The 14662-nt window shown below is 44.9% G+C and overlaps 1 pseudogene; it reads right to left on the reverse strand.

The window, feature by feature from the left end:
- Positions 1-7019: 7019 nt before the first annotated feature.
- Positions 7020-7619, reverse strand: LOC119168490 (uncharacterized; annotated as a pseudogene).
- Between the last annotated feature and the right edge of the window lie 7043 nt (positions 7620-14662).

The raw sequence follows: 14662 nt of genomic DNA on the forward strand, positions 1-14662 counted from the left end.
AAAAGGCCACTGTACCGGTCATTTGCTGTAGTTTTCTGCTCTTTTCCATATCCTCTTCACAAGCACAAACGCATGAGGAGGGGAGGGGGGAGCCTCATGACTTTGACATACCCGTACACAGTCTACTCAAACTACTGCCGATGCTCACGCCATTAAAAAAAGCTGATACCTCTGACCCCCCACCCCCAACCGACGAGTTGGTGTGAACCCCCACCCCCGAAAACGAAAAAAGTTTCTGGCTACGCCCCTGCCGTATTTGATTATATGTTGTAACATGTTCTAAAAAAAGAAGTCTGGTGATCAGAATATTGCCTAGGTAAATTTCTTTTTCCTATGATTGGTGCTGAAAGGTCAATGCCACGAAACCACAGAGGTGAGAGCACAGCAAAAGACGGAGTGGTTTCGCCGCATTAACCACTAAGAATTCCTGCGCTGCCATCCCGTTACCGTGTTTACTGGCTTCACCAGTGCTAGCACTACAGAAGAAATGCGATTAGGAATAAACAGGAAGTCGACATGCCTTACCGACAACAGCGAGCGTGCCCTATCGGAAAAAAACGAATGGTGGGCATGGTGGAAACCACCACCCACCATTATAGTGGATTAATGTAGTGGGTGAATGGTGGGAAACACCCACCATGGCGCATGGTGGGTATGGTGGGTGGTGCAGTGCCGGCAACACTTGAGCGCAAAATGACGTCAGAATCACCGTGACGAGCTGCCACAAAAAATAAAAAAGTATTCTATAGAAACGGTATAAAAAACACCCGTCCCGTAAAAAAAAAACAAGGCGCCACGAAGGATCGAACGTGCAACCTGCGGATCCCCATTCGAAGACGCTAACCACTGCGCCACAATAACATGACGGTGATTGTGTGTTAAATACTTAGTTGGCGTACAGACTTAAGGTTCAACTTAAGTTATGTTTGTCGTGTACACAACATAGACAAGATCTACACCTGCTACTAAAATTGCACATTTATTAACACAAGCAACTGCGCCCTGTAACAATTGCCACTATGTTATTGGCACTAGTGCTATTTTTTTTTACAATTCACAACTTAAAGGAAAAAAAAAACCAAGTGGACTGGGGAGCAGCAACAGTTTACCGGCGGGGTCTGCCAAGTTTAATATCCGTTTCGCGCTCGTTCTAAAGGGCGACATCTGCTCACGCTTTATGACGCTTCTAGGCTCATTTCATAGATACGCCCGCCTAATTTATTTGAGTGAGTATTGGGATGCTTTTCGTGCAATGTAGAGGGCGGTCGCGCCAGCGCAATGCTGTTGCTCTTTCGCTAAAGCAACAACTACATAACGGCTTGGCCAAAACGAATGCAGTGTACCGGAAACAATACGCTATCGTAATGGTTCACCAAGCACACGAATTGCCACGTCTGAGTTCTCGTACAAAAGCTAGAGAAGTGCCGGCGAGTGCGACCGGCGGCTGTCGGTGAGAAGACACTAAATTACGTTCTCTTGGAGTGCTTTAATCGCGTCGCATTGATGTTTGTTGCTTCTTGAGCGAACAGCATACACAATGAAAAATGCTTCATTTAAGTTAATTGATGTCATATGGCTGCGCTGTATTGTCATACTTAATCGTCGTAATCGTGTATTCTAAAACCCGGAAGCATGGATAACACAATTGTACGGGCTCGGTCAGTAGGCCTAACCTTTGGTGGAAATCATGATGGTAGAACATGTAGTGTACAGACCCCAGCTTGGTACACTATATAATTTGCCCGCCATTATAAGCCCACCCATCATCTGCTTACTGCTTCCCAGCATTATCGCGATGGTGGGCAGAGCTTCTCAGCTTGGTACACCATGTGGCCCACCATAACAAGCAGCACCCATCATCTGCTTAGTGCTTCCCAGCATTATCGCAATGGTGGGAAGAGTTTCTCTGCTTGGTACACCATGTAGCCCACCATAATAAGCACCACCCACCATATGCTTAGGGCTTCCCAGCATTATCGCAATGGTGGGCAGAGTGTCCCATTATAGCCCACTATCTATCCTCTGCTTTCCACCATCATTTCCACTTTACCCATCATCTGTACACCATACCACCCAGTATGTCCCGGCATAACCACCATGTTTTCCACTACGTCCCACCATAGCCATCATAATTTCCACCATGCCCACTATTATTTCCACCATGCCCACTATTATTTCCACTACGCCCACCATGTTTTCCAGTATCCATTATGGCAATTTTTCCAATAGGGTGCTGTATACGGCAGAGCTTCGACACCTGCCCTAATTAGGTGCGATGACACAGCTGCACATGAGCATGGTACCCAGTGGTTATTGAGAAGAAAAGAGCCACTGACGCAACTGCTGTGATCCCTTTCCTGCCATGTGATCCCATTACCATGTTTACAGTATTGACACAGTGCTTGCACGTCACCATAAACGTGATTACAACTGGACATGGTCAATCTGTTCACCTTTCCGGCTACAACTCTCGTGCTGTTCAGGAGAACATTCATGCCCAACTGCTGCGCCCATCCACTCATAAAATTACTTGTGATACTGCATGGATTTGTAAGCTTTTAGTTGCTCGCGTGCCACAAAACTTGTCGCGTGAAGAAGGTAGTTCATTATGGTGGTAAATTCGACCTGCGGCATCAATTCAAGTTTACGCCGCAGTCCAGCTTCTTAACATTCGAGTGGGTCTTCACCGCCAAACAGACGCCCGTTCTCCAGGTAGCACAATTACAAAGTTTTATCTAACCCACAAGGTTATGTGCTTAAATCCTTAGCAGGCACCAGTTGCACAAAAAAAGAGAAAAACACATAGCTCCACAGTGTCTTCAAGCCACTGTATACGTGCATCGAACCGCTGAGACCCCCAAGAAGGCGGCATACTGAAACACTGTGCGGTCCTTGCGGACGACATCAAGTGAAAACACCCTATAGCACAGCTAGGCTAGCCTCTCTAGATAGGGTTCTAGCATTGAACGTAACCGAGTTCGAATTCCAATGGCGGCCTGTCCGGACCCAGAAATTCTTAGCAACCTCTGCGACGTAGCAGGCCTGACTGCAGTCTTGGACAGTTGCTACGCATTCACTAGAGATTGAGGGCTAAGAGTTGATTGGTACTTTCATAAACGAGCTACTCCTCAAGGGTGGCCAATCCTCCTCTAGTGAGGAAGTGCAATACCGGCGGGTGGTCGCCAATGAGGCCGCATCCCAGACCCCTTCTTTATAACGATTCCTTTATAACACGTTTTATCTAAACATAAGATTAGGAGTAGTCTGGCATCTTCATTCTAACCAAATTTTGTCATTTGCAAGCTAGGCTGCTGGGCTATTTCTAAGCAGACGGTTCTGTTCCACTTTCTTGACACTGCACAATACCAACTGAAAGACTAGCAGCTCTATATTTCACATGACTCGTAGCTCACCTGGCCATTTCTTAACTGTTTCAAAGTCCGAATTTCTTTTATAAAATAAAAGACGGCACGGTTTCAAACTTCTGATTTTGCGAGCTTAGGCCGGCTCAGTGCCCTCCTTATCACGCGTTTATCCTCACCCAACTTCTTCCTGTCTCGGTCATTTTCGACATCGTCAGATTCAAAGTGCCGCTTGTTTGCCGATTTCAAGCGGTCGCACTACTACTTTGACGTTTGCTGTGAACTGATGAGTTGCGCGCGCTTGTTTTGCGGCTACTTTTAAGTGATTGTAACGTTGAGCCTTTACGTCGCGGGCAGTCGAAGTGCATGAAAAGTAAACGCGAAAAGTTTCTCAAATTTTACCAAAAGTCGAGGCGCAGATTTCCACCACCTAGCTTCACATTAGACAGATCTCAGGAGGTTGACTGGAGGCGACTTCAAGCTAGAACATTTCCCAACCCGGAGCACCTAAATCGCATCTACCTCGAACTATACCCAGATGACTCGTGTAAGCTATGTAGAGTGAGTCACGCCACCCTAGAGCATATTTTATGGGAATGCACACCGATACAGTACGCCAATGCAGTCTCCCCAGAACAGCTTGGAGAGCGGTGGAGAGCCGCGCTGATCAGCTCAGATCGGGCAGATCAAATATGGGCCATCCAGCGAGCACGGGAGGCGGCTGAGAGACAGGGCCTCTCCACCGCCACTGGCGCGACTTAGGGCCCATTCCTCAATCCGCTGGATAAACAAAGTTTGCTCGCTCACTGAAGTTTCTTTTTATTTATTTATTTATTTATTTATTTAAGAAATACTGCAGACAGTTTTTCACCATCCTAGCAGGAGAGGGTTACATAAGGTTCCTAACACAGAGGTCCAAACTAGAAGAAGTCGGAGCGTGCACGCAGTCGGAAGGCAGTGAATTCCAGTCTTCAATGGTTCTTACAAAAAAGGAGTACTTGAACGTGTTATTTTTAGGAGCATATGGTCTTACAGTTTTCGAATGATTTAACCTTGCTGAGCGCTGAGGAGGTGGCAGAATGTACAATTCTTTATTTAAACCAGATTCATTGTTGTATAGTTTATAAAAGAAGACTAACCTTGCAATTGTTCGCCTACATTCCAGTGGTTCCAGCTCACATTTATTTAACATTTCTGAAACGGAGGAGAGGCGCCTAAAGTCTGAAAAAATGAACCGTGCGCTTAGCCGCTGAATCTTTTCCACTTTATCTATGTCTTTTTTTAAATATGGGTCCCACGCAATGGATGCGTATTCTAGCACTGGTCGAACTAGGGTTTTATAGGCTGCAAGTTTAACTTCTCAATCACATGACCTCAGCTTCCTTCTTAAGAAGCATAGCTTCTTGTAGGCCTTGGCGCAAACGTTGTCGATGTGAGCGTCCCAACAAAGTTTCGTATTAATGGTCAATCCCAAATATTTTACGGAATTAACAAATTCAATACTTTGGTTACGGACATGGTATTTATGTTTAAGAGGAGTTTTCTTGTGTGTTACTGTAAGAGCGCAAGTTTTTGAGTAGTTAACTACCATCTGCCACCTCTCACACCAGTCAGCAATTTTGCACAAGTTGTCGTTAAGCAATGATTGATGCAAGGGGCTACTGACAGTTGGATAAATAACACAGTCGTCTGCAAACATTTTCACAGTCACTCCCGCGTCAATATCATCACAAATATCATTCACATATATCAAGAACAAGAGTGGTCCCAAGACCGACCCCTGGGGCACTCCTGATAATACATCAAGGTTTTGTGATCAGTAGCCACTAATTTCTACAAACTGCGTTCTGTTTTTCAGATACGCAGAAATCCAGTCCACGAGGCGTGGAGCAATCCCTACACGCTGCATTTTTTGTATCAGTAAAGAGTGCGGTACCCTATCAAAGGCTTTTGATAGGTCCAAAAATATTGCACCTATTTGTTTTTTGTCATTGATAGCATCAGCGAAGTCGTGTATGACTGATACGAGCTGGGTCGTCGTTGATAACTTTTTTCTAAACCCGTGGTGGAAGCTGCCTAATATGTTTTTTGATTCCAAGAACGAAGTTATCTGGCTGGAGAGGATGTACTCAAGTATTTTACAGCAACTACTGATTAATGATATTGGCCTGTAGTTCGAAGCGAGCAGTTTGCTTCCATCCTTGTGTACTGGGACAATTTTTCCACACAACCAATCAAAAGGTAGGCATCCGGCATCCAAAGATTTGTTGAACAAAATATATAAGTAATGTGAAATAATGTCCGCATAACGCTTCAAAAAGGCATTAGGGATACCGTCAGGGCCAGAAGACTTCTTGGTATCAAAATTTAGAAGAAGAAGGCGAATACCATTTACATTTAAATCTATATCCGGCATTACGTTGGGCGAGAGAGGAGATGGTTCCGTCAGATTATTGGTTAAACTCTGTTGACTGAACACACTGTGGAATGTTCTGTTTTGCTCATTAGCAATTGCGTAAGGATCAGTAACTGTGCAGCCGTCAACGCGAAGCTGTTCAACAGATTTTTTGTTTCCGGACAAGTATCCCCAAAACTTTTGCGGAGCGTTTTGCATGAAGTTAACAAGTGTCGTTCCAAAAAAAAATAATCTCGAGCGGTCCGTATTTTGTGCTTCAGTGTTAATGAGAGGGAAGATATGGCCTGGTTATCTTTACGCGCTGCTTTACGTTTTCTTGATATTGTTCTTTTCAATTGTATTATATCACGTGTTATCCAGGGGTTGCACCGTTTCTTTTTCTGAAATTTCGATACGAAGTTATCAAGACACGATGCAGTAACGTTTTTAAACGTATTCCACAGACTTAATACGTCTCCTCCTGCCTCAAAGTCACCGAAGCACAAACCAAGTTTATCTGTAATAGCGTCGTCATTTGCAGCAGAAAAATTAAAGACAATCTTGCTCGCAGAATTCTTTTCGTCAGGGCAGAAATTCGCGGTAAGTAAAACGAGCTTGTGATCAGAGATTCCATCATAAACACTGGCCTTAGTGTCATCTGGAAAGTTTCCAACAAATAGAAGATCTAGTACACTTTCATTGCTTCGAGCAACTCTGGTAGCGTCTTTAACAAGTTGAACGAGATTAAAGTCCAACATCAATTCAAGCAACAAGTTACAGTTTGCTACGTCTGTTGAACCTGGGTGAAGAGTGGTCCAATCAATTGATGGTAGGTTGAAGTCTCCCGCTAATATGACTTTTTGACTAGGCTTGCACTTCTGCTGCATGTAAGACTGAATGTTTTCCAAAAACGACTCCGGCGAAGAAGGGGGCCGGTAGACTACACCTACGTGAACCGAGAGCCCACGAAAATCAATTTGACACCATACACTTTCATTGTCGATTATTTCGTCCATAGTTATGCAAGTGATTTCCTGTTTGACCACCAAAGCAACGCCTCCTCCTCTGCAGCCTCGATCACGTCTAACCATTTTATGAGTTGGAGGAACTATTTCAGAATCTTGAATGTCCGGAGTTAGCCAGGTCTCTGTAATTGCTATGATTTGGGGATCATAGGTAAATATGATTTCTTCAAGCTCGTGAACTTTATTGACAATGCTCCTAGAATTAAGGAGAACAACTCGCAATTGTTTGTGATCGGGTCATTTGTCGCGGTTACGTTGGGGGCGGATACATTTCAGGCAATCCTTCTGCTCATCGCATTCGTATATATCATCGTCCACTATCAGCTTATCGTAATCGAGCGATACTTTGCGACCTTGCGCCCTGAAATCATTGGAATGAGACCAGAGTTTGCTGCGCTTTGCTATAGTGGCCTTGCAGAAGTCATGGTTTACCGAGATTTTTGTTCCTTTCAGTTTGTGACAGTTTTTTAACACTTTAAGCTTCTCGTTGTAGTAAAAAAAATTCATTATTACCGGTCGCACTTTATCGTGGCATTTTTTCCCAACCATATGTACTCTTTCCACAGAGTTAACAACCACTCAGAGTTTATCCCCTATCAGTTCCTCGATTATCTTCTTTCTTAATTCTGTAGCATTTTCACGACCCGGTTCAGGAAAACCAAAAATAACAAGATTGCGGCGTCTGGTTCTATCTTCTAAATCATCCAGACGCCTTTGATGTAGTTGAAGATTAACTTTCAACGCTGTAACTTCAGTCTGCAGTGCCTTGATCTCTACTTTCTGTTCTTTTATTGCTACCATAACATCGTCCATTCGGGCATTACCGTAGATTCTAGCTTATCGTGAGCAGTAGCTAAATTTTCGATTTTTGTTTTCAATTCTTCCTGGGAAGCAAGCATAGTGTTCATCATTTTTATGAGATCGTCTGTATTAGGCCCGGGATTCTGCTCAACATCCCCCGCAAGAAGAATCAAAATGACCGTCCATGCGTCCACAAAAAGACATGCACAAGTCGCCGGGCATGGCAGAACCACAATTCCTCTACAATCGCTACGAAAGCTGGTATAAAAGTGTTTGCCACCAACCTGGGCGAAAAATACAGAAGGGTATAGCGAGTTGCCATTGCGGTCCCGCCGTGCCCTCTGAAGAAGTCGTTGATGCGGTTGTTTTTATATGCTTGAGCAGGGGGCGTTGTTTCCAAGAAGTTGGATTCCGGTGACGTCATGTGCTGCGTCCACGGGATTGGCCAGTCGGAGTTCACTGTTGGTAAATCCAGGCTGCAGTTGTCATTCTTCGGTGTGAATGACACGTGCTGAGCAAGGGCGCACAGCGTAACCTGGGCGAAAAATACAGAAGGGTATAGCGATGTTGCCATTGCGGTCCCTGCAATGGCAACATCGCTATACCTTTCTGTATCGCTATACCCTTCTGGTCTAGCTGCTAAAGTAAAAACTTGTGCTTCCATTAAGGCTGTATCCTACTTCGTTGGCGTTTTTGAGTAGTAATGAAAACTTTGGTAAATGAGGTGGTTCTCGGTCAAGAGTCAGGTATGCATACTAGTAATTACGTATACGGCTAGTCTAATAACGTAGAATAGCGGGTGAAAACGTGAAGAGCGAAATATTTCTAATAGAGCGGCGAAAGGCAAGACACTTCGCGCGAAAGAAGTGACATTTTTGCATCACTCACTGCATTACATAAGCTTGAATTGATGGACCCATACGACTCTCGTCACCACACATACACAATGATAAGTCTACGCGAGGCGTTCGACTTGTATACACGTGAAACATATCGCTAAGCTGGGTAAAACGCAGCGACGAAAAACACACGTGGCGCAGCAGTTCGCAGCGCAGCACAACTAAGCCTTCGGATGAAAGGAAAGCTTGGATTCACGAAACAATGACGAAATACTTACAAAAGCTGAAGCGTAGTTAATCATGTGTTGCGGTGAAAGGTCCCAGAACGCACAAGACAACTCGGCATGCGTGTAAAACGGGCAAGCACAGGCTGCGAACTCTCGAATGCGTGCCTGAAGCTGTGGTGTAATAAATGTCATAAATGGAGTCATCGCCTCCTAGATTCCCGTGCCTGCCGGATTATTGGTGGTCACTTGGGAAGCGGCGGTCGTCGGAACTACGGTGGTGGCGCCACTCATGTATGGGTGTCTTCAAATAAGTTAAGTTTGGCAGAGACTTCTGCGCCGCATGGCGCATAAGCCACCCCCACGCAAAAACGGCTGCTGCGCCGCACGGAAGTGACGTCATGCATTTGTTGGTTAGGCGCTTTGTTTGAATAGTTGGGAGTGTCTAGCGGCATGTCTAGACATAACAATAAAAGCCGTTAAAATTATGTCCAAACAAAAAAGTGAACAAAAATATTAGTTTGGTTTAGCGTGACAACAATACAAAATTGGCTTGTTCGCCACCTCGACATGATCGGCAGGTGTGGCGTAGTTGGTTAAAGCAACGCATCAACTGGTGAGGTCGGTGGTTCAAATCCCATTGCAGTTATCAATACTTCCTCTTTTTTTGTTCACGCATGTATTGTTTTAACATTTGCGCTTCCTCCTCAGCCCGACTTGCTGCTGGAGGTGGTCCCGTCCACAGGCCCTTTAATATTGGATCTTCGATGACTCTTGCAGGATTGACTATATTTATTATGATAAAAAGTTTTGCGAATTAGTGCTCTTAATCGGCGAGACGCAAAGAGACACAAAAAACTCGAACGCAGCTGGCTGCATTAGTTCCTTCGGCACAGGTGTCAGGAATGTATTCCCACGGTTTATTAAAGTTTTGATGACAGAAAGGTGCACTGCAACGTAGTCTCGGGCAACTTTTTTATGTCGCTCAGTGTACCATCACCTGACGAGGTAACCGGCAGGCCGCTTTCTTTAAAGATACTGACGTGTCACCGCAATGTTCTAGGCGATCAGCACTTTACAAACAATGCCCCAAAGCAAGTGCCGACGGCGTTAGCCCATCTAACTGCTTGTCTGCGTTGCTCAATAACACGCGCGGCCTGTGACAGCACGGGAGCATTCACGTAGCAACGGATGAGAATGGCCATACGTGTTCGCACTTGACAAAACAGACGGCAATGCAGTAGCTCTGGCCTTCGGCGATCACAGGCTTCGTAAGAACATTACAATAAAGCTGTTTCCATCCATCGCATGAACACTTCGCCGACGCACTGGGGTTTCATGCATGTGCGTCTGGTCAGTCACACGTGAACTATGCGGAAGCATTTAATTCATCGTCGACCTTGTCCTCCACGACAAGCAAAGCTCGGCAGCAAGAACACTTTCACCTTTGACAACACCACGCTTGGCTTTGCATTCTAGAAAATGCAGTACGTCCAACAACTGTAATCCGCACATCACACTGAGAAATTTCATGGCGCACACACTCAGATGAAGCTGCGGCACGGTGAACGGCCGCGCTAGCTCAAACCTTCAGGTTCAACTAAGCATCCAGCAATCACATGAAGCAGCGACGACACCCCAGTCCTCCTCAGGAGTGGCCTAGGCCATGGCCACGATTTCATCGGAGTTTTCACCACCTAACACATCGCAGGCGGCTACCATCTCGAAGTGTTTACCTTTTGCAGCCGCAGCGCTCATGGCGCCCCCTGTATTTAAAATAGTTATATTATGTCTTTAAATAACAAACCTAAACTAATTGACTCGTTATACACTTTCTTAGTTAAATTTTTGTAGGTTGAACGCATTACACACGAATAATTTACACATTTATTTAGCTTTAGGTAATAATTTTTAAAGTGACGTCACTTCCGTGTGGCGCAGGAGCCACTTTTGTGTGGGGCTGGCTGCTGCACCGCGCGGCGCAGAAGACGCTGCCAATAAGTTTTTACGTTTTTGGAGCCTATATGCGACAAAATTAACAAAAAAAAGTTTTTAAAAGGCGTAAACGTGATTACAATTACTCTACGTAAATGACACTGTCATTCAGCAAAACTTTTTTATTACAAAGCATCCTCTGAATATAGTACCAAACGCTGAACTTGCCGATCTCAAAGACCAAGTACAAAGACCCTTATTCTTACGTAGGCAGCGCCGTCATAGATGACTTGCATTTCACGCTCATCCGGCAGGCACGAGAAATCTAGGAGCCGTTGATGGAGTAATGTGTGTAATGGTCCCAATGAAAAAACCGTGGCCGTATTTGCAATCATTCCACCAGACAGCGTCGCAACCGAAAAGTGTGCGAATCCGTGAAATTTGAAATAGCAGTTTGACTCCGTCTGCAGTTTTTGAGCAAAATGTTCACGTATAACAACTGTAACTAAACATACTTCAAAAATATATACAACTGAACTTATTTTAATACGTTATTGCAATAAATAAGGTTGCATATGGTCATATAATCTTGCATGTTTTGTGTCGCAGAATAGCGACCCAGATCGCCTCCATGCTTTCTGTACTCACTGCAAGAACCATTCTCTTCTATCCCTGTTACGTCAATGTTCGGGGCTGATTTTGTGACCCCCCTGCCCTTCCCATCCCCGGGCGCACACCTATGTTCCCAGGTACACGCGGACGTACGTTTATCTTATGAGAAGCATGCGGAGATAAGATGCATTGAGGGAAGCGTTGCGAAATGATGCTGTAGATATATGCGCAGATACATGTTGAGCAGTCGCAGATGTTTTACTTAAATTGTTTACAGTTGCGTAGTGAGGCCAACAGCAGCATGGGTATAAGCAACACCAGAAGCGGTAGTCTGATATTCATGCTAGTGCTTGCGAGGATGGTAACCCTCGACACCGCTACAATGAGTCTCTTGGGTTTGGCTTGCACTGCCTGCACTAGATCTGAAAAGTGTTGCAGCGGTGCTGTGGGCGCACAGCACCGGTTCAGCAAGTGGAGCCGCGACACTACAGCGCGGCAGCTGCTGCCAAAACTAAGATGCAAGTGCAAGCCGAGACGGCCAAACAGACAACGCGGCGTGTATCGATGGTGGTGTTTACCAAAACATTGTCGCGATGGCTGTCATGATAGCTGCCGTACAAAAAAAAACTACTCGACAGCATCGCTGATTCCGACAACGCCGCAATCCTTAACGGAGGTATCAGAGAAGGCGTTTCGTTGTGCGTGAGAATCTCAGTCATGTTCCCGGCTACATAGGTCCCTTAGATGGGGGCATAGAGTTAATAACTTTATGGATTGGGGTACAGTGACGCCAGAGGAGGCGCTGGTGAAGCCATGGCGGGCTGCGCCACTTGATTTGAAACTATGAACCTCAAATCACGGCTGGTCTAGACAGCACCTGCGTGCTCGCTTCTTACGAAAGAAAATAAGCGCACGCAGGTGCAGTATAGCGCGGCCGTGTTTTAATATAGGGGGTATTCACCTCCGAGCAACCCTGTGCTTCCACAGCCTACGCTTCGGCTTTCCACAGAGCATGCAGGGAAGGCACTATTTCAGGCCGCTATGACTACGGCCATGTTCGTACAGTCGCAATCTTTTTGAGAGTGAACACAAGAGCGCGTCGTTTTCAGTACTACTAGCGCTGGTAGAACACGCGTCACAGTATCTCAGCGCATGCGCACACGTCACAGCTTCACTTCGCGCGCATCACGTCATTGCAGCGTTCGCTTGTCGTCTGCTAGCTGATTTTCGGCCTTCCTGCTGATCCTATTATGATCGCAACAAAATTTGGAAATTTTCACTTCAAATGCCTTGTCTTTTATACCTGCCATGAGACTTGTTTTACGCCAGTTCTTTTTCTTTTTCCATCGTATTTGTAGTACAACGAATAAGTAATCCTTTCACTCCCTTCGCATCCCTTCGCAAACACCCCAACTGTTTGGTGGTATACGTTTGACGAAAGACTGGTACGTTTATTTAATTTCTGTCAGTAATCTAGAATATGTCGTTTCACCTAATGTTACACTTGTAATTTGTTGTGTCCCCCTTTGAAAAGCAAAAGCACTGCTGCCATTCTGGAAGGTACAAAAAATAGTGACCCAAAGTTCGGATTTTCGCCACTCTTGGTGAACCTTGCGTTTGATCACAGTCACCACGAAAACAGGGCTTCGCACATAGGTGATTTCATGTGTATTCCCGCATATTTTCACAAGTTCTCAAGCTTGCTAGAAGAGTATAACGATCCAGCAATTTGCCCATCGCTCGTTCAATACCATCACAATGTGTACCAGCGCCAGGCATGCTAGAACACGAAATGTGCATTGGAGGAAGCGCCAACTAAAAGATTCGGCAGATCCCATATACCAGGAAAATAACGTTATGCGAAGCATGCGGAAGAAAGGTGACCATGTTTGTGATTTTTTCATTGAGTGACACGTAGTGAATTTACGCTAAATTAGTGTACAAATCTCGCACACACAGACATATGTTGAAGAGTTGCAGATGTTTATATAACCAGTTGTTAGCACTTGCGCAACGATGCCAACTGGAGCATATGTATTAGCGGCACCAGAAGCTGATATGAAGCGTTGATGCTTGCGAAGATGCCCGCCCTGGACACTGCTACATAAATCAGCTTTAGCGCACTGGCAACTAACCAAATCTGTGACATTAACTCGATGTTACGGCTGTATCAATATAGTACATATGTAATGTTTATAAATTTGGGTAGGCAGCAGTGAAACCACCTTTAACGTTTCACGAGGATTAGTGTCTATTTGAAAAGTAGTTCCGAGACCTGGCATAGCTCTGTGATAAAACGCTTCATCGGCACCCGGAACTTGGTTCGATTCCAGCTAGGACTCGTCGGGTCGACGCTACCGACGTCGGGTATTTCTTAACCCTTTCGACCCTGGCGGTGTCAATTGACACCACCGCACAAATTTTTCCCTAGTATCTCGGAAACGTAACCAATACTGCTCACTCTTGGGGGCATTGTTCTTCAATGATCCTCACTGCAATGTACACCAATATTGGGGCACGTTTGTGGATGTAGCAGCCACAAAGAAGAAGAAACGTGACCGAGGTCTTCCGTTATGGAAGCAATATTGTCAACACCAGAATTTACTCATTTAAGATTTCCATGGAAAATTCATTGGTGTCCTACAAGACAGTTGGAAACCATAATAACTAGATTTCGATGTCGTGTCCCCCCGTTAAATTTCTATTCACATAGGGCTGGTCTGGCGATATCACCACTATGCCACTTTTGTTCAGTATTGGAAACAATAAAGCACTATTTTTTGTCATGTAGCCGATACAAATTGCTCAGGAAAAAACTCTTAGTCCTCCCATTCGCTAGCCTAGGGCTGAATTTCCCTATAGAAAACATACTTTCCTTCGGTGCTTACGATCTGGGCTTCAGCCACGAGAACGTTTTCTATGCAGTTTGCAAGTACCTAAACGAAAGTAAAAGAATTAAGCTTTTAATTGCGTGAATATTATTTGTGCAAAAAAATCCATCATACACAAGATCATTAATTAACCATGCTGATTCCTATTCAATCTAATGAATAATTGTCTTATCTGAACGAGTGACAAACAAAATTGCACTCCTTTCATTCTGCCTAGGGTGTCTGTTATTTTTTCTTTCTTTTTTCTGGTGGGTAGTTTCGATATTAAAAAAAATCTTACTGAATTAGGTCATCGATTCTTGGCCGATCACCCTGAGTGGGTACGAGCCACGGCTGTGGAATCATCATCATCATCATCGCCTTCCGTGAAGCCGAGGCTTGTAGGTTGAGGTGGGTAAGCGCCATTTCCGGGACGACGTACCGAAGCTGTTTCAGTGAGTATTAGGCTGAAAGGTAAGACGTTGGTTTCCATTTTGTGTGCAACATTGATTGGCAGAAAAAAATTAGCCGCTTTTTTCAATTTCTAATCACAGGACCCTAATTAACTATTTGATGCCACGTTAATCGGAAAATGCTTG

The sequence above is a fragment of the Rhipicephalus microplus genome, chromosome 8 (assembly GCF_043290135.1).
Source record: "Rhipicephalus microplus isolate Deutch F79 chromosome 8, USDA_Rmic, whole genome shotgun sequence".
Lineage (NCBI taxonomy): Eukaryota > Metazoa > Arthropoda > Arachnida > Ixodida > Ixodidae > Rhipicephalus > Rhipicephalus microplus.